The sequence below is a fragment of the Anas acuta genome, chromosome 3 (genome assembly GCF_963932015.1).
Source record: "Anas acuta chromosome 3, bAnaAcu1.1, whole genome shotgun sequence".
Classification (NCBI taxonomy): domain Eukaryota; kingdom Metazoa; phylum Chordata; class Aves; order Anseriformes; family Anatidae; genus Anas; species Anas acuta.
The window spans coordinates 9,663,920-9,684,361 of record NC_088981.1 but is presented as its reverse complement, the minus strand read 5'-3'; the positions used below and the strand labels follow the sequence as shown (position 1 = coordinate 9,684,361).

The window sequence follows — 20,442 nt, the reverse complement described above, 5'->3', positions numbered from 1 at the left end:
TGTTATGGTTTCCACACCACTGAACCCTCCGTCACCTAAGGCCTCCAAATGGGTGGCGCAGCCACCAGCATCTCTCCTCAGCTGCTTTGTGCTGGTACCACGTCTCCCACTGCCTGCTCCCGGTGCGATCACATCCTCTGGCTCGATCTCGACGTTTGAAATCCTCTCACCATCCGAGGGCGAGGGAGGGGGCTCCCGTGCAAGGCACTGAGTGCCTGGAGCCCGCTAAGTTCAAAGGCACCCTCCCGCCCACCCCAAGGAGAGATGAAGCTGGCCCAGGGATGGCTGGAGGCCACACAGACGGGAAGGTATGTAGCAATCCATTTATCACTTTGCAAATATTAGTGCTGCTCGCATTTGCTGCGGCAATATTTCTTCTTGGAAATTGGTGAAGTGAGTAATAACAATGTTATTTATTCTAAGACCTTGGAGCTGAGAAGCAATAACAGGGGGACTGTTCCCTTGAAAGCTTCTGAGGTGCTGGAAATAAAATGGGGGGGGGGGGGGAAGAGATAGACCAACAAAGGGCTAGGGGAGAGAAAGGCACATTATAAAGCCATAGAAATCTTGGGTTTAATTTTGTTGCCCCAAAGGTAATAAAATGCATTTTGTAATGATTTATACACAAACAAGGAGGGGGGCACAGCGGCTGGCATTTTGAGCGTCCTGATGGACGTGCCTCCTGCACCATGGGGCGGCCACTTCACCCTTGCCTCTCCTCACTTTTTTTCTCCTTCCCCCCCTGTTTTTTTTTGTTTCGTTCCCCCTCTCTACATTGCTTATCTGAATATATAGGGCTGCCCTTTGCTCAGATTTATGGGTTGGGGCAGCGCTGTGTGTATTTACAGTCTCCTGACCTGAAGACCTACAGCTGAACAAGAGAAGGAGGAAACCAGGGCCCGTTCCATAAACAGAGACAGATACGGGGGGGAGGCAGGAGGAACTGCCAGCACTTAACATTTTTAACTATTTGGCCAAGCGAAGGAATTAGTGATTAGATTAGAGCCCAAGAAAAATGAGAAGCAGGGTTAAAGATTTGGCGGGGAGAGGGCCGGGTCCGGCCGGGGTCTGGCACGGGAGAAATGCAAAGTTGGAGGGGTTTTGCAAAAGGTTTTCCATTAAAAGTTAGAGGGGTTTAATAGAAGGCTTTCTGGGGCCAACCGGCATAGGGATGAAAGCGAATCTCCAAAGCGTCTTAATCAGACCCGTGCTTTCCTTGGGCAGAGCTGAATAACTCTTTTAAAGCACAATTAGGTTGCGAGAAGGTAGATTACTTAGTCTGTGTTTATTCAGGTACTAATTGCCTCAGATTAAGTAAAAGTTTGAAAGCCTTGCTTGACGGTAATAAATATTTCTTACGTCCGTGTCTATCGGGTGGTTTGCAAGCAGAAATTCAGTTCAGATGAGACATATTTCAACGGGCCCCGAGAATTACTTGACTTCTCTGATGTGAAAAGCAGCAAAAGTGGCAACAACCTGGAAAATAAATAAATGAAACGCAACATACGTAGGGGTCACAATATAGCATAAGTATATCAACATGATGAACAGCTTTGATGAAAATGGTAAACAAAACCACCCTCTCTTCCTGTGGCTTGTTTTACATTGCAATAAACCACTGACTCTATAACCTATCAGAACATGCTGAGATTTTATGCATCATTTCCAACTACTATTTGAACATTTGGTTTAGAGTAGTCATGAACTATAATTAATGGTATTTTTTTTTTCCCTGATAAAAAGCGCACTTTATTGTAGTTTATTACCTGTTGGTCCAAAGCTCCATAGGTGACGTAAATTCATTGTGGGTTTTAGGATAGGGATAGAGGAGGGGGCTTCTGCACAGGATGATGATGAATCCACATTCACCATCTGTGATCAAACGCAGAAGTTTTGCCTGGGCTTCATTTTCTGTGATGCCCTATCCAATGTGCACATATTGCTGCTCATTCCGAAGCCTGCTGGAAAACAGAAGATGTGCGAGGAATTTAACCCCGATGCTGTTGCTATTGTCTGGTAGGACACTTCTATTATCATTTCTTTTAGCTGTACCACGTGCCTGAGCTTAGACCACGGGCATCATGCACTGGCATCCTTGCTCTTACAGAGGAGAACCCCCCCAGAAAAAGGGGGGGCGGGGGGCTGCTGTCATCATCTCTGTGGTCCCTGACTGGCTCCAGGTGCCAGCCCAGCGCTTTGCTCGTAGGAGCGAGCTGGTAGCACCGGGCCGCCGGGCACAGCCTGCCAGGAGGAGAGGGGGAAAAAAAAAAAAAAACAGGCACCACAAAGAACATTGAGATGAATGGCTCTATTTTATGAGCCATAAAAGTTTTATTCATCTTGACACCGAAACAGGTTTAGGCAGCGAGCTGACACGCCTTAAATAAATAAGTGGAATTAATTCCCCGGCTCTTGAAACAATAGCGGCGTGCATGTCACGCCGAGAGCTGCCCCATTGTTTCCCATGGCTGCGCGATATTGATATTATTTGTGTTTTTCCGTGCGGCTTCCTCTGGGGCCTGGTTGATCCACTTCAGATTCTTCCCCTGTTTTATTAGAGGTTGAAAAAGGTTCAGGACCTGGTTGTACCGCTGCTCCCACCGACAGCTCAGGAACCAGTTTGGCGTCTGGTTTGTCTGTTGTTTTACTGCTGACCTTCAGCTCAACTTTCCCCCCTGACCCCAGGAGGCATCTATCATGACAAGAGGCTGTTTAACACAAATGGTGCCCATTTATAGGGGAAGAGAGTCAGAAGATTTCCTTTTTATGAAGAATTTGGTTTTTCACCCCTCTTTTCTCAGTCACCACAGGTGAAATCCCTCCCAGCAGCTGGCTTATGAAATAATGCGAGGGGAGGCCGTAATGAGCTGAAAGCACCCTCAGCTGGAGATAAATATATGCAAATGAGATGCACAAACAAAGGAGCCTGGACAGAGAAATATCTGCAATTCCAGCAAAATGCTGCCTGCAGCTAGAAGATGAACAGCTTTGATAAAATGGTAACAAAAAGCACCTTTTTATCCTCCAGCTTGTTTTACATTGCAATAGACCATTGTTATTGTAACCCAGCGGAGCATGCAGAGGCTTTTCTGCGCCGGTTCAAAAAAACCTGTTTAAACATTTGTTTTTAAGGCATTCAGGGGCGATGATCAATGCGCTGTTTTGTTTTTTTGCCGGCTGGGGGTATTTTTTCTCGGCTCGCTTTTGCTGGGGCGGGCGTTCTGGGGGCGTCGGGGCCGTTCCCCGCCGTTGCTCCCGCCGTTATCCCGTTACCTGTTGGGCTCTCCGCGGGCAGCTTCGGTCGCACCGGCTCGCATCGAGGTGCATCGCCAAAAAATTTGGAGTTTGCATCTGGCACCGCGCAGGGAAGCCGCAAACAGCGAGAGGCAGCGCGGGGACGGGGACGGGGGGGGGGGAAAATCCAGGCGTGAGCATTCCCGAAGCAGCACCCAAACAGGCAGCTTTAATGAGAGCAATCAAGCCTCCGAGCTAATTCGGAGACAGCCATCTAACACGCTGATTTTAATAAGCTTTTAAAAAGGCAATCGCTAACTTTTAAAAGTCTCTCTTTTTAATTTAATTGTTTGGGGTTCGTACGTTGCCAAAACAAACACAGCCACTAAAATATGTTTTCAATATGCAGAAGTAGCATATCTAGACAATGTTTTAAATTAGCCCTGTATTTTGGGGGTTGGAGGAGGGAAGGAGAGCGAGAGGCTGACTTCAGATGACTCTAAGACATTTTCCGAGCAGGGTTGGTCACGTCAAAATAATACCTTGATATTCTCGCCTCTGCCTTTATGAATCCCCCAATGTATCCGTAAGGATGCCTGTTTACCTATAGGTTTCTTTAGAAAATAAGACCAATCCCATAGCATATGCAGTTTACTTGCTAAAATGCAGAGGAGAGAAAGGCACAGAAAAGACAGTGCAGCAATACCATTTAACTTCTAACCTTATGATATCATTAAATAAATCTTTATGAATTTATAAAAGCAGCACAAACACCATAAAGTTTAGGTGGCCCTTTCCTCGAGGCACCAACCACAATTTTTAGATCTGGCAAGAAGAAAAATAGACTTACCTTTTAGAAAAAAAAAAAAAAAATCCACCTCTTACTACGTTATACGGCTTTGGCACTTACAGATGTTAGAGCAGACAAGTGTCGGATTTCCCGATGTCAAGCAGATTTCCTAATTTTTCATAGGCTTCTCCTGTTGCATTTTTGGGGCCAAATTTGAGAGTAATCAATTTAATTTGCGTGGCTGCGCACCGGCGATGGGGCTACGTGCACACGTAGGCTCTCGTGACCCCTGGAAGCCGACGGGCAGCTCTCCGCTGGGAGCCCCGGGTGCCCCAGGCGCAGGGTTTCAAGAGTTAATGGAAACTTGGTGAGGGCAGGGAGCCTTTCTTTTTGCAGCCCAGGTTTGCAGCAGCATAATTATGTTCAACTGCTGTTGTTTGAAAAGGGCAAACAGCATCTTAGGCACAGAACAATGAAATTACAGCTGAGATTTAGGTTAGCAAAAGCCGTCTTCTGCAGGCTTTTATGATTCATTATTTCCCATTAAATACAGTATTAGAAGTGTACACCAGATAGCTCATGGTTGCTGCGCTCAGAGCACATTATCTATATTACACAGGTCTGGGGAGCAGAATTAGAAAACTTTGGGGGAATGAGCAATATGTGTTTGCTGATAGAAGTACCATATGGCTCATCTTCCTCAATTGCTTTCATTGCGACTCTGATGCTGGAGAAATTAAAGTTTTATTTGATGTGGCACAGCTTAATGAACTGTCTTCTGTTAGGAAAATTGAATATGTTTCCTGTTATTTGAGCACAGAGCCCTCATGGTTTTGGCTGATGAGGGATGCATTATGTATTGTTTATTTAGCATTTTGAAAACAAAAGCAGATATTGGAGGTAAAATTGATTACCGCAGGATGCGTTATATAATCACATTTTTCTTTCTCTCTTTCTTTAATTTACAGCCCTGCCTATTATTTTTATGAGCCTTTTTCTATTCCCATCCCCCCCCCCAAAAAAAAAAAAAAAGAGAGAGAAGGAAAAAAAAAAAAGAGAGAAAAAAAAGGGGGGGTTGAGGCAGAGCACAGAATCTCTGCTTTGTCTAAAAGCAGCATTACAATTTTTAAGGTTTAGGGACCAAAGTGTGTGCCCACGTGCGTTAACCTGCAGGTCGGCTCTGGGGATGCTTTGTTAGCAGCAGCCCTGTTGCTGTTCCTCCCTGTTGGCTGCAAGACACAAAGAGGGGAGCATCGGGGCTCCACCAAGCAAATCCCCCAGATTCCCTATTGCTAAATGTGCCGGGGAGATGTGGTTGCAGACCGGTGCTGGCCGAAGAGGAAGGGGTGGGTATCGGGGGGGTTGGTGTACAGGAGCATGGGGTGGAGCAGGGCCTGTGCTACCTGCTGCTGTCGCATCATTTATCTGCATCAGGAGAGAAGTTATCGATGGGAAGGTGGTTGAGTTAAAAGGAAATGTGTATTTTGTGTTGTGCTTTTTTTGTTTTGTTTATAATACACAGAGGTGCACACACACTAAGGCATATGTGCCATACCCATACCATTGGGGTGCTTTTTCTCTGTTAGTAGCAAAAAATGCCATGACAAAAAGGGCTGCATTTGCTCTCCAGGTTTGTGAACAGACAAGTATATTTAAGTATACTGTGACACTTAAAGGGGGAAAAAAAAATCTTTAAAGTATGCTAATCTGATTAATTCCCCTTCCACTCTGGAAATTCTGCCCACTCCCTGTGATGCTTTTGCTGTTATCGATCTCCCAGCAAAAGGGGTGATCAGAGAGCTCAAAGTCAAAACTAGCCCAGCTCCGGTGCAGCGCCTGCTCCTGCCCTCCACACCGCTCTGACAAAAAGGCAATTTGTCTCATGTGCCCCGGGATGCTGGAGGACACTGGCACCCGCGCCCCTTCAGCACAGCTCGCGCAGAATCCAAACGCCATCCATTAAAAGAGAAAGTCCCAACGTGTTTATAGCAGCGGGCCAAGTCCTTGTGCCGGCACAACTCCCATTGACGTCAGCAGGGCTTTTGCTCAAGCAGGGAGCGCAGGATCCTGCCCTGCACCTTCCTAAAGCAGAGACTGGGGGGGTGGGGGGGGGGGACAGAGGGGAGGATAAGAAGTAGGGGGGAAAAAAAAAAAAGAGAAAAAGAAATCACCAGTATTAGAAGGAGCATGTTGCTCTTGAAAATGTCTCTTAGCAAAGTGGTTAAGTAAAGGCCATGCAAACAGTGACTATAAATATTTTTGTTCTGTATAGCTGTTCAAACAGTGCCCCGCTGTAATTTCAGATGGGCTCAAAAATAAATAAATTAGGGGGATGGGGGGGGACAGCGAGGAGGGGGAGAATAAAGGATTACATAGCAGCCAATGCCAAAACCACAAAAAACTTCATTTTCAGACAGATATATTTCCCAGGGAAGAAAACGGTACATTTTTATGAAAGGCTGCTCCATGACAGGAGCCTCCTTTGAGGAAGACCATTATGCATTGTTATCAGCGTGGCGTAATTTGACTGTTGACAAAGTATCTGTGGCAGTGAGAATGAAAGCAGTTAGAAGTGTGGCGGGTTGTAATCAAGAAGATGCTTAGCTGTGCAACGCTGCATCTTGAGCAGATTTGAATCAACATTGCCTTGAGGGGACACACACACACACGCACACACACACATGCACACACACACACAAAAAGTCCATTAATTTTTAGTGGGAAAATTAGAGTGGCACTTGATGAAGTGAAATTTGACATGCGTTAATTGCTCCGCAGCTCCCCTAATTAGAGATTTTTCAAATTCTTTTACTGCTGTCAGGCTGATGCCGCATTGTCTTTGCTGGACAACTAGCAAAATTGCAAATTGGGCTGATCGAGAAGTCAGGCGCTGGGCGATCGCTCTGCAGCTCGCTCGCCGCTGATCCTCGTTTTCATGGGAGGGCCTACGAAGGGCACTGGGGGAGAGGGCGAGGACAATAAAATCCTTCTTCCTGATAAATAAGGAGCCGTGGTTTAACAGAGCTTGCTTTAAAAAAAAAAAAAAAATAAAAAAAAAAATTAGAGGGAAACACAAAGCGAGGCGGTAAAGCAACGGAGTTGCAAACAAACCTCTCCCCTCTGTTAAACCCATGCCGTGCGTAACATTTCGGGGGGGATTCTGCCTGTAGCACGGCACAGCCGAGGGACATGTAGAGCCGAGGATCATGCAGGAGGGCGCTTTGCACCCAGCCACAGCACTACAGGAGCCCACGTGTGGGGCTGGGCCTCAACGCGGGCTTTTTGGCGTTTTTGCTTTTGTTTTTTTCCCTCCCCGCTCACTCCTCCCCTCCCTTAGCCTTTGACCCTCTCTTAATTCATTAACATATTGAATTTTTTCAATTTTCCATCTTCTTGCAATAACAATATTAATGTCGGGGCCGAGGCCTGATTGGAGCTAAATTACTTGTTACCTGCTGGCATTTATTTATATGGCATTGAATTATAAAGCTTTGCTATTGTCATGCCTTGGGCGAATTGTTTATGACACCAGTAATAGGAGTAATTGTTATTGTTGAAATTACCTGTCAGCTACCCATAGCAGTGGCCCTTGTCCCACTGACAAATAGTGACAGGGGAGAGGGATCCTCCGCACGTCCTCCTGATGACTTCTCCTCCGATAATAAGGAGTGCAGGGCCTCTGATAATTTGCCTGTCACTGCCGAGCGCGGCTCAGAGAGAGTTGGCCAAATTGTTGTCATTCACTTTGACAAAGACAGCAAAACGCTCTGGAGCAGGGAGGAGGATTATCAAAATAAATGAAAGCGCTTACACATCCTTTGTTGTTGTTGTTGTTGTTTTGTTGTTCCTTTTTTTTTTTTTTTTTTTTTTTTAACGTTGTGTGATTTTTCCCCCCTCCTTCCCCACCGGCCTGCCTTCATGCCGGGGTTGCAAAGAGGGGCACACACGTCACACCCGTGTGACTTCAGAGGGGCAGGGGGCTCTGCCATTTGCTTTCTGTGTGGGTTTCCAAATATAAATGCATTATATTTCCCCCCCCCCACAAGGCTGCCTATGGTTCAGGAATTACCGAGTGTCTGTCATTGCAAAAGATAAAGCTTGGTGTTTCTGCTGGGTGGTGGTTTTCTTTTTTTTTTTTCTTTTTTTTTTTCTTTTTTAATATTTTTGACTTGCTTTCTTTTCCATACTGGGCAGCAGCATCACAGCTGTCAGCCCTCCTGCCTTCGCCCAGGGCCATGCCACCATCCCCCGAATTACCTGCTCCCGGCACAGCACCTCCTCGAGCAGAGGAGGTCCCACCACTAACGAAGCGAGCGGCGGGCTCCCTGCTGGTAACGAGCTGATGTTCCTTGTCACGGAGCTGGGCCGCCTACCCAACCCGTGTCTCCCACCCCGCACCTCCCACAGCTCATCCTGTGGCAGCAGTAATCACTACTTTACGCTCAGGTAACAGCAACCTGGAGCACGAGGTGCCTCCGGGGCTGCTTTAGGCCCTTTGCTGCCTTTAGCCACCATCCAATGGGCCGAACCTCCCCGTGTGGCACCATGACAGGGCTTCGTCAGCTGCCAGGCCGCAGCCTGGCCCACGCCGACATCGACAGTGCCCCAGCCACGTGCCAGTGCCCGGTGGTGGTCGCTCCCATGAGGGGATGGCAAATTTTGGCAGGGGCGAACCGATCCCCCCGACTTCAACTCCGCACCGGCGCGGAAAGTGTTTCATTCGTAACCATTCGGCTCAAGCGCATAATTTAGCCGAATTATCAGCTGCCTCCATCTTTCCAGGGAACGAGCGCAAACAATGTTTTAGGAACAGACATCTAAATTTAGTAGGTTTTGAATAATTGATAGGAGCGTGTGACAGAAGATAGAAACTTATGTTTCTAATCATCCCAAAGCATTTTCTCGTTCCTCCCACCCCTAAATGAAGTCACTTTGTTTGCAGTTAAATACACGGAAGATGTCCACTTAACAAGTCTAAAATTGTGATACCATTACGGGGTTATCCACGGCAATAAAACGCAGGGAACATGCCTGGGAACGCGATCTGTAAGGCAGATAATTTTTAAGAATGCGGCTTGTCCTTGCTTTGTCTGGGGAGAGACACGCTAGCGATCCTGGGAGGGGAAAAAATAAGGCACATTTCAAAATGAAGATATTTAAGACGCGCGATACATTTCGGGGCGTTGCTGGAAGCTCCCATTTGATGTTTTTTCTATAAAGCCTAAATTAAGCCTCCGAGGGACGGCGATGCGTCTCCTGCTCCTAGTTTCACCAAAAACCAAAATAGGTTTTAAATGGCCACGTTATGAAGGCACGGGCACGCTTTCGCACACGACAGTAATCGTCCTCCCTCTGTTCCCCCCTTCGTTGCTAAACACGGAGCCAGCATCACGATAATGCATCTTTACATTCAAAGCTCATTTGAAATGTAAACTTTTAGCAAATGGCAATGGCTCGTGTAGCTGCATTGCTGAAGTGACTGGCAGCAAATTCCTTTTTCTCTCTCTCCTTCCCCTCCGCGCAACGTTTTGAAATACCCATCAGTGTCAAAGGAAACTGCGCAGAGCGCTGCTGCTGCTCTAAATAAGGCAGAGCAATGTTAAGAAAAACGTCAAAAAAAAATCTCTCTGGATTAAAGTGACATTTCTGTACCATGTCAACGCGGATGACAAAGCTTCATGTTTTGCATAATTTCAAAAGATATTCTTCATAAAACATCCAGTGTATAAACAGGCAGCGGGCTTTTGTTTTAAACATTTAAGATCAAAAGTTATGGTAAGAACAATTAATATTGCCTATTAAAATCCCGTGTTATTCTTAGAGATACATTTTGTGGTCACTGACTATAAATAAAAGCAAAGGAACCGAGCCACGGTTTCTCACCAATGTGCAATCTAGAAATATGAAAAGGCAATTTTCAGCCTTTTTTTCCCCCCCTAAGTTTCTCTTAGATGTGTTTGCTGAATAAACGGGATTAACTGTATTTAAAACAAGAGATAAAGAACAGATTTTTATTATGCTGCACAGGCTGCCGGGCTTCCACTCTCCTTTCAAAGCACTGCATGCCTGGAACAAAATATGCATATTTTACCTTTTCTGACACTTTATAGAATAAGCAAAAAATCCCTGCAATAATACAAATATGGAATCAATAGGGAGTGGTGTAAACAGCATTTTTTACCCTTTCTCTTTCTGGCCAAAGGCTGGCGCATTCCTCCTGCGACTTTTGTTTGCAGTTTTGCAGCAGGATTAGGAAGCAGAGAGGAACGCGCTCGTTCAGCTGAAGGACCTCTCGCTGCATCTGCCTGAAAAAACTCCGCGACTGCTGTTAATCCAAAACTAATGGCCAGAGCGTGGTCGTAAGTGCGAGCCTGCTAGCAGCTGAATTTCAATGGACGCTTTCTCAAAAATAGGTACAAAGAAAAGAATTTAGACAAATTTGCCTCTTAACCTTTAAAGATTTCCTGCCTATTCCAGTATGTCCTTTATTACATTAATTTTTTATTTAAATTACACCATTAACTGGATATGAATTTATCAAGAATACATATATTGATTTATAAAACAGTATCATTAATTATTATAATAGCTAGATGTAGCTGATATTACAAAGCCATTTAAAGGTTTTTAATATAACTTGGACATACATAGATAGATAGACATTATGGACAAGACTACAATTTAAACTGGCTACCAGCAGTTAATGAAATCCTTGATTTATCTTCTAGTTTAGAGATTGATTATATTGTTGCTTTGCAAAACTATTTATTTTGTGCCATTTTTCAAAAGATGTCTCAATAAAAGAAAAAAGACAAATAAAATATTCAGTCAATTCTCAAAGCATGTTTTGTTTTATATTTTCTTTCTTAATGCTGCTGCTGATAATTTATTACAAGTTTGGAGACTTGTCACCTTCACAAAGAATTGGCGTGCTTGATAGTAGCTCTGTTTTGCAAATGCACAATTTCACATATTTGGAGGAAAAAAAGAAAAAAAAAAAAAAGAGGCTGTTTTTCCAACAACATTGTGCTTTTTTCATAAAACAAAAAAACAACAAATGCCTTTCTAGCATAGATTTCTTAGGCATATTTTTGTTTAAGCTGTGGAAAAATGGGACTTACCCTAGTGCTGCAAAGCAGGCAGTCATGGAGAGCATTTTGATTTAAAATGCAATCTGAAGAGAAGAAAAGAAAAAAAAATAAGGAATGATATAAACAAACAGTACACCGCTTTCAAGTTACTCCTAAAATGTTCCTAGATTAACTAATACATTGAAAGTTTAAATCTTTACACATTGTTCTTGAGGGGCTATGTCTCTTGACTCTTTATTTATATCACTTATTCTTGTCTGGCAACATATGTTCCCGATTTATTATAGTATTTTTACTGTTAGCCAGACAAATGTAAGGGCTAGCTGAGAAGGGTAGTTTCATCTGATGAGTTTAACAATTGCAGGGCATCCTTTAGGGTTAGCCAATGGGCTCTTTTGAAGCTATAATACTCACCATTAACCGTTTGGATGCTGAAATATTTGTATTGTCCAGGTTGGGGCTTCCCTGGTGTGAGCCTCTTTGTTTCAGATGGGTTCACAGGCAAACGCACCGCAGTGGGCGAGAGCTGCTCATCCAGCAAATGCTCCCGTGCGCATCCCAGACCACGCTGTTAGAGCTTGCGGGTAACAAGTCTGCACCGTGCGTACCCCCCTCCGGTCGGATAGAGAGAAAGGCATGCAGAAAATAACGCTTAAAAAGTCTAATTCTGTGATGTATGGCAAATATTAACCGTAAGCGTTCGGAACTCCGCGTGTGCTTTCTGACCACTGGAAGGTAATGGGGAGGAAGGCTTCCTCTGTCAAAGCACAACCCCAAAAACGTGTATTTTAAATAGATGCCCTGACACCTGGGGAAAAGGTGGGAGGAGAGGTGGTGAGCTGGGTGCCGTGTTTTACATGTCTCACATTCGGGCTACTTGTTCTGGGGTAAGAACCTGCACTTTTTCCACCTCCTGTTTCCTCCCCTTGTCTCTCTTTGTTCGGTGCCAAGAGGTACCTGTACATCCACCAGAAGCTGCTGGTGGAAACAGGTACATTTGCATTTGCACCCCCACCCAGCTGTGCTTGAGCTTTGGGGCACCAACAGGTTCGCAGCTCCAAGGAGATGTAGGGATATAATTCCTAGCATAACGCCACGTTCACAATCTGCAGCCTTTTGGCACTCGATCAGATCACGACACCCATCAGCGTATCCTACTACGGGTGGGATGCCCATCATGGGATGTTCGGGACCCCCGCGCACCAAAGAGCACAGGGTGAATCCAGAGCAGGCTGTAGGGCACAAGTGACATTTTTTTTTTGCCTTTGGGAATCAAGTCAGGCCTTGGGGATAGGAGACAGCTCTGAAAAGTTTTAGTTTCCCTTGCATCTTCAGGGAATGAGGGAAGGGTCAGTGTAAAGCTTGCACAAGACCACATGTTCGGAGCAGTAATCTGCTGGGGAACAGAATACAGAGGGCAAGATGCTGTGTTTCAGGTAGAATAAATACAGCAGGTTATAAATAAGCAGTAAATACAGCAGTTAGACTCCTCGTGGGATCCCTTGAAAGGGGATTTTGACTCGGTGGGTCAGGGCACATTTCCTGGTGTCACCAGTGGGCCAGTGGCAAACAGCACGGTATGGTTGTCACTGGGAGAAGAGCAAGGGGAGAAGCACTCCTGGGATTTTTTGCTTTGACTTAATAGCAGTTCAGTTGTCCTGGGCTCACTTGTTTGTGGCTTTTTTTTTTTTTTTTAATTAGAAAAATGGCCAAACATTCCCTCTGCTTATTGCAGGGGAGTTGATAAGCAGCTGGACTTCCTAAAGATGACTTGGATTCAGCTGTGTGCAAAAACATCATAAAGATGGAGATCTTCCTTTCTGATCGATTCTCTATAGCATGAAGATAGCCCCAATAATTCCTTACCCCAGATTAAATTTTAATTGCACTTTGGCTGACCAAAAACAGTGGCAATGAATGCAGGTGGAGCACAGGGTGGCTGTGGTCAGGGGCTAGCTCTCTCCAAAGGTTTTCTGGAGGCAGGTGCCACCGGTACCCTGAGCAAGCATCAGAAGTGGCAGTACTGGGGCTCAGAGCATGGGGCTTAACACCTATTTAATTTTCTATTTTAAGGAGGTTTCTGGCAACTTCATAATTAAGTTAATAACCGCTCCTGCTTTTGTTTCACCCCCCCACAACACTTTTTGGTTTTAGCGTGGGGAGGGAGGAACAAGGAGCAGCTCGGTCCCTCAATCACTCCCTCTGTTTTGTCCATCACCTTGGTTTCTTTCCCCTGTTTTTGACCTGCACTTTTTCTGGATCAGACACTGGCAGGTTGAGAGGTAATAAGAACCAGATGGACAGAGTGCAGAAATTGCCCAAATGGGTACGAGAATGTGGGGAGCTGTCAGGCATGGAGAGAAGCTGGAATTTTTCAGCAATAAAATGGGATTTATCGCCACTCTACCACAGTCATTGCCGACAACCGTTTACCTTGACAGAAACCCCATTCCAATAGGCCATGCCGATGCAGATTTTTTTTTTTTTTCCCAAAGAGTGATGATTGGTATTTGTTCTAAGGCTCAAATGGCCTGCACTAAAGGTGAAGCATTAGGCCAAAGTCCTGTATTCCCTACTGAGGCAAATGAACCTGCTAAAATAAGTTCCTTCCACAATAGCTGTGTAATTGAAACCAGAAAGTGAGAGAATTTGATAAATTGCTTGACCCTGAAGGAATGTTAAGGTCATAAATTTTCATTGCATTTTTTGCCTCTTTTTCAGGAAAAAAAAATAATTCTCTTTTTATATATATTGATTATGTTTAGCATTTGTCTCCAAATTCCAGCTAGCCTCCAGATCATTAGCCATCGCTCTGCCATCCTCTCCCAACAGGCGACAATTACAAGGTTTCCAGCATCCCCACCTACACCATCCTGGAATGGCTGAAGGACACAAAACATTCACAAACGGCAGCTCTTACATCCGATGGCGAAGGAATCTGCCGCACACAGCACTAACAACCCGAAATGGAGAGTTTAGCAAGTGCAATCCGTTTAGGAGGACGGAGTAAAAAACGGTGCTGTGCTTGGAGAATGATGGAGTAAAAAAATGTCTGCAAATCATTTACGGGGAATCAAACATTTATTGCCGTTCTTACCTTTTTTTTTTTTTTTTTTTCTTCCTGTCTTCTAGTTGAAAAAGGATGTTTAGTGTGTTATTGAATAATATGTGCAGATGTCCCTTAAAGCTCAAAAGACCCAAACAAACCCCAAACCCCAGAGTATTTTATGATGGAAAACCACGTTTCAATAAGAAGTAAATAAATTGAATAAAACCAAGAAAAATGTTAAGAAGAATTAGGAGAATAACCAGCAAGGTAAAACATCCAGCAACACTCCCCTCCCTGTACTTGCAACCATCAATAAATACAGCTGTGCTAAAATCATGGGCTAAGAGGGAGCAGGGGCACATAGAAGTGTTGGTTTTGTGTGTGTTGGTTTTGTTTTTTTTTTCCCCCGCAGTAACAAAATTCATCTCCTCAACTGGACCAGCTTCTGCTTCACCACCGACTGAAATCTGCTATCATACAGCAACTGCTTTTTATAACCAAGCTGCTTTTCCCCCCTGCCTGGAATATAACATTTCAGAGGCAAAACTCTCCTTGTAGCACTTCAGCAAGGCGTTACACTTTCCGTAGCCATACACACTTAACCCAACATGAAGCGAGTTAAATAATCATTAGCACAGTAACCCATTGCTATCAAAAACTTATTGGTCCTCTAAATTTTAAATTAATGGCCTGTCTTCCTGTTCTCTGTGTGTGTCTGTCTGCTTTTCAGCCACCTCAGTGCATAGTCATAGATGTTTTATCAGCACATATTAGACTATTTGCATTATTGACATTTCAATTTTTAAAATTAAAAAGGAAAAAAAAAAAAAAGCAAAAAGAAGAATAGTTCCTGCTGAGTTGTTTTATCTGTAGACTTCTGGTTCTTAAGTAACTCATCCCAGCATTAATTAGCAGCCAATATTTGACAAACCAACTAAGAAATACACTCTGTCCCTCTGCAGCCAAGTTGCTGTAGCTCAAAGAAGTTTCCTTAAGAAAGAACAAAAAAGAGGAGATAAAGTAAAAAGAATTGGAGCAATGCCCTGATAAAAACTCAATAATTTATACTCACTTTTTCTTTTTTGAGAAGTTAAATAAAACTGCTTTTTTTGTTGTTTGGTTTTATTTTCTTTTGAAAAACTCCTTTTCTCCCCATAAACTGTTCGATTTCTGGCCCAAATCCCTTTTTTTCCTTTTATTTTATTTTATTTTTATTTTTTTTTTTTTTTGGTCCTGAAGTAATTTCTAGTCATTTTAAGGCAGTTACTTATCCGGAGAATGAAGGAGTATCAGCTGTGTTTCAATTAGAGAAGGAAAAAAGATAAAGACTTGGAACTTAACCTAAAAACGCGAAGTGACATATTAGGATGAGAATTTTCATATGTTGCTGTATAAATATTTTAATAAAAGTCCTAAAATAATGTGTCTGCCTCCTGCTTTATAAAAGAGAGGAGATTATGAAGTGCAAATGATGCAGCTTAGATGTATCTATCTGACTGGGATTTTTCACCATTAAAGAGTCTCTTCATGCCTCTCCTCCAGAATTTGGTTTTAGAGCCCCAAAAAAGTATAAATCTCATGAGCATAAATAAAATATGAACGGCAAGTGGCTTCAATCACTAATATTTTTGCAAACTAACGTTCAGCTGATGCAACTCGATTTTGTTTTGCATTGCATTAGTGTCACAGTGGCAATGACTGGCCTTTATTCACCGAGCGTTTGAGTCAGCACTTTGAGACATTTTTCAAATTAGGTCATACTGCAAATTTGCAGCCGATACAAAGGTTGATTAAGAGAGCTCCGCAATTTTAAAGGGATGTCGTGTGAGGAGAATTAAGGCCTGCGTGATAGTTCCAGGAAATGTGAGGCCCCATAACTAGGTGGGAATAATGTATGGGCTATATGGGGAAAGAACATATTTCCTCGGAGCGCTCGAAGTAATACTCATTTACAATTTAACAAAGTCCTCCCCCCTGTTACGGAAGAATTGTGTTACGGGCCTTGAAAACAAGCCGTGAATGACAACAGGGACACAAGGAGGTGAACCCAGCTCTCCCTCTGCCAAAAGCCAGCCCCTTCCTCAGCCTCACCTGGTGGTAGATGCAGACCCAGCACCCTGCCCCAGCACCCTTCCTCCTGCTACCCCCCACTAAAAATGATCCCGTGCCTCCATGCGACCCTTCCCCATAAAGCAGCAATGCCACGGCGAGGCTGAGCAGTGCCAGAAACCCACCCTGAAGAGTTTTTGGGCAAGTCATCAGGCACGACTCAGCCAGGGGTGCCGGCTCAAAAAGCACGCGGAGAAAGCACCTCGGAGGAGCTGCTGGGTGCTGGAGAGCTTCACTGCTGATGGCTTCGTGGGAGGCGAGGAGAGTGAGCTCTCTGAAGGGCCCGATTTGCTGAGAGGGCAGACTCGAGCCTAACACTTCTGTGACGCTTTGGGAATTTTATTTTTCAAACTTTTGTTGTGGGGAACAACAGCTCCTTAGGAGCAGAGAGCTCTTCTTAATTGGATGTAAGTGGGTACAAGCCGACCGCCAGCTCCGTTTTGGGTTAGCTCTCTGGCCCACTTGACAAGGCACAAAGCTGTTATTAACGCCGAGTTTGCCTAATGCATCGATGCTTGGGACAGGATAAAAACAAGCAGGATTGTGGATGCAGCAGTAGTGCTTAACCCTCCTGCCACCAGAACTCAAGTCCCACAAGCTATGTTTTCTACACTCAGGACCATTACCGTGATTTAAAGGTCTAACAGCAGTGAAATAAAACATAAACAATTGAAGATCGAAGCCCGAAGAGAGATCTCTCGCGGCATGAACAGCCACGAAAGCCAGAAAAACATTTCACATTCCCCTTTTGTATTTCCCCTCGTTCCTTTGTAGCAGGGTCCCTGAACTTGCATTTTGAATGTGGGCAGCCGGCTGCGTTTCATGTTTTTGATGTTAGGCTCACCCGCAGACCTCTCCATTCCCCATATGTTTCTGGATTCAGTCACTTCACCACAGCCCTCTCTGACAGTACAACACCTCAAATCCCTCCGAGTGGCAGAGCCTATTTTACTCCCAGTCACTTTCAATTTGCCTCCAGTGTTTCTCTGAAGGTTTGAGCTGAATGTGATTTCCAGGACCAAACGAAAAGACGTGGCAAGCAGCAGGCCACAAATGAGAAAGTGGCCGGTACCGCGGTGAGAAGTCACTGGAGGTGCTGGCTCACAGGGGGACTGGAACAGGAGTGGGAGCTGCTTGCAGCCACCATCGAAATATTTCAATATTTTGAGCTACATTTACATTTCAGCTCCCTTTACCTTGTTCTACTGAGTGAGAGGAAAATTGCCATTAAATCCTGAAACCAGGAGTAGTAAATGAGATTTAAGGACATGAACAGCAACAAAAGGTGTATGTCTACTGCAGCAGCATCAGCACCTCGCAGAACCCAGCAGGAGCAGCATGGAGGTATCTGCTGCTGCTTCTGGTGCCATTGCCCATCTCCAGCACTCCAGAAGTCATGAATCAGGCAAGAAAGGAAAGGAACTCGTGCCAGAGTGACTCAAACCAATTGTGGGAAAACAAATCGGGGGCTTCTTAGAAAAAATAAAAATAAAAAAAAAATCTTACTGCCTTTTGAGCCTTTGTGGGGACACTGAGAGCATGCTTCCAAGCTCTTTTGTTCTGCCCTAAGGGATGGAAAGCTGCTCTTAATACAAGAAAACAAAGCCCTCCACTGCCACTACCAACAAAAAAAGCTGAAACGCTTATGAACACTTTGCTCCAGGCAGTGTGGCAGTAAGGAAAAATCATTGCAACCATCACAAGACTTGGCAACACCAGGGCCATGCCAGCAGAGTGCTCTTACCCATTACTGTAAATCACAGGCTGAGCCCAGTTTGTTGCGAAACCTCCAATTGTGGCTCCTTGGATGTGATAAATAAAAATACCGTCCCTTGGTGCACTTGACTAGCATTTGTGGGGCCGAGAGGAAAATTCACGCTTCTGCACAGGGTCAGGACAGAGGCAAGATGATGCTGGGATGTATCTTGGCGTGAACAATTCACAAAGAGGAGCTTCAAGCAAACACGTAGCTCTCTGTGCCTCCATCCCCATCTGCACAACCACTATGCCAGACAAGTACTTCATTCATTTTAAGCATTGCAGTATAAAGTGTTTGGAGAGCAGGGCTTGGGGTCATTTTGGTTTGGGTTGTTGGGTTTTCTTATTTGATAGCAACATCTGCACTCTCACCAAAGTCCAACACGTGGAGTCAAAAAGAAGCTGAGATGGTGCCTGGGGCTTGTCACAGAGCATAGCACTCACCTTCACCAAGACACCTGTCACAGCATGACACTTCTGTTAATAAATACAGGCACCAGACCAAGTTTTGGGGCATGTGATGGCCAGCTCATTTGGTGTGCTTTCTGCTAGGTAAAGTCCGAGAGCAGACTTCTACTCTGCCTGGACAGATATCCTGGAGCCCACTGGGGCCAGCAGCCCTTGAACGTGTGCCCGTGGTGCTGTAGGGCCCTGCCTCAACCCAGCGAGGATGGTGTTACTCAAGCCCTTCCTCTGGGAGTGCTTCCACAAGCACATTTCTAACACAGCTTCTGCAAGTTGTTTTATGGGAATGCGGCACGACCACTCGGTGTGGATGACTTTGCCTCTCTTTTCTGCTACACAGAGAGCTGGCAGAAGGATGGATGAAGCTAGAGGTGAACCTCCACAGCCAGCTCCGAAACCTGCCGAGCAATCCTCGAATACATCAAGCAGCACACTGCAGGGCTCACTTCCTACAGAGAATATTCCAAAAACAACCAATTCAGAGCCCTCCCCTTGCTTAGAGCACACACTTTTTTGCACACACCGGACCAGCTGAATATTTATAGGAGAGGTTTGAGGTCAGGTTGCTGTGCTCAGCACCCTGTCGGCCAGTGCTGGGGCAGCCAGCTGGCAGGTGGCACCTCCCTGCCGAGCCAGCAGCGTGGCCCCTCATGCACCAGCTGGCTTTCGGGGACACTGGCGGCGAGGGACCTGCGGTAAACCCATCCAGCCTGACACCCAGAGCCACTCGGCTGGAGTGAGAATGGACCCTGACACACCAGCATTTAGGCAGAGCTTCACTTGGCAAGGAGTTTTTGGAAACCATCTTTTCTGCTCTTTTCTTCTTCCCTGTCTCTTTTCACCACCCGAGGTCCCATTGGTATGATGGCTCCCTGCAACCCACACGAGCCAGAGCCCAGTGTACAAATCCACACACCGAGCAGTTAGACCGTAAGTCCTACATCTTCACCAATACCTCTTGTCTGATAATAAGCTCAGGCCTCAAATAAGATGGGGAAGAGCCAAGTGGTTAGGGGCAGACGGTTTGCCCCACCAGCTCCACTGAGCAGATGAGAAAACGCACTTAATTAGCTAAATTTATTAATACGCTGCTTGCTTTTTTTTTTTTCTTCAGAGAGGATACAGCTACATTATAGAGGTGAAACATGACTTTTGATGATCAAGCAAGCAGTGATTAAATAAGGTTAATCCTCATTTTATATGCTAATAGGATATTTATAATCTCAACTGCATATCCAATTTAGCTATTTTATTTTCTGTTGTTAAGAAAGTATTTCTTATTAGTGAAAGAGAATACCCCTACGTTCACTGCAGATGCTATTTTAATTGGGCTCAAGTGCATTGTGTGTAATTAGTCCACTTCTCTAATATTTCATCTATAATTACACCGTGAACAATGTGCTTAAATTTCAGAAGGGCTGCCAGTTTCTTTCTTTCTTTTTTTTTTTTTTTTTAATAAAACTGCTAATTAATTGGTGACCCTTCCCATGGACAAATGATTCATATTGTAGCCCAGCCACAGGGCTCTCAAAAGACTACCTTTTCAGAAGTTTGAACACCTTGTTTTGCCACACAGCCCCTGATGTGATGAGCATGAAAGCACCTCCACCACCCACCTGGCTTCACCAGGACCACCATTACAAGCCTCCTAACAAGATACTGCGGGGCGGGCAGGACTTTAGCAGCAATTTTCGATTATATTGGCTATCCAGAATGAGCAATGGGATGTTGTTTCATCCCACCCACCTAAATACATTGCACCCGTGGCTCCCATTCTCCATCTCAGTGGCCCAGCTACTGCATCAGTGAGACAAAGAAAAGAAACAGCGCCGAAGGTGGTGCCAGCGAATTTGTTGTGATCCTATCAGCAGGACTGAAAGGTCAAGTCTAAAATACACTCTCCTGGAAAATGTCAGGACAAGGTGCTATTCGAAGGCTGAAGAGCA

The 20,442-nt window shown here is 44.9% G+C and overlaps 2 long non-coding RNA genes across 19 annotated transcripts in view; one reads left to right on the top strand and one right to left on the bottom strand.

Moving 5' to 3' along the window:
- The window catches only part of LOC137853358 (uncharacterized), a 63,380-nt gene that overhangs the window by 3,474 nt on the left and 39,464 nt on the right, over window positions 1–20,442 (bottom strand). For 6 of the 16 annotated variants that reach the window (XR_011094415.1, XR_011094414.1, XR_011094420.1 and 3 more), the window contains 4 exons: window positions 6,837–11,198; window positions 3,274–6,118; window positions 1,767–1,961; window positions 1,360–1,476 (listed from right to left, as the gene is read on the bottom strand). This is a non-coding gene — a long non-coding RNA (uncharacterized lncRNA). The remainder of the gene's footprint in view (window positions 1–1,359; window positions 1,477–1,766; window positions 1,962–3,273; window positions 6,119–6,836; window positions 11,199–20,442) is intronic. The other 10 variants (XR_011094421.1, XR_011094423.1, XR_011094419.1 and 7 more) reach the window with 10 other exon arrangements.
- Window positions 1,880–15,008, top strand: LOC137853361 (uncharacterized). 3 transcript variants are annotated; one of them, XR_011094441.1, is made up of 3 exons: window positions 1,880–2,016; window positions 2,802–2,999; window positions 13,901–15,008. It is a non-coding gene; the product is annotated as an uncharacterized lncRNA (long non-coding RNA). The 3 variants fall into 3 exon arrangements; XR_011094440.1 differs by having other exon boundaries at window positions 1,961–2,999; window positions 13,948–15,008; XR_011094439.1 differs by having other exon boundaries at window positions 1,961–2,999.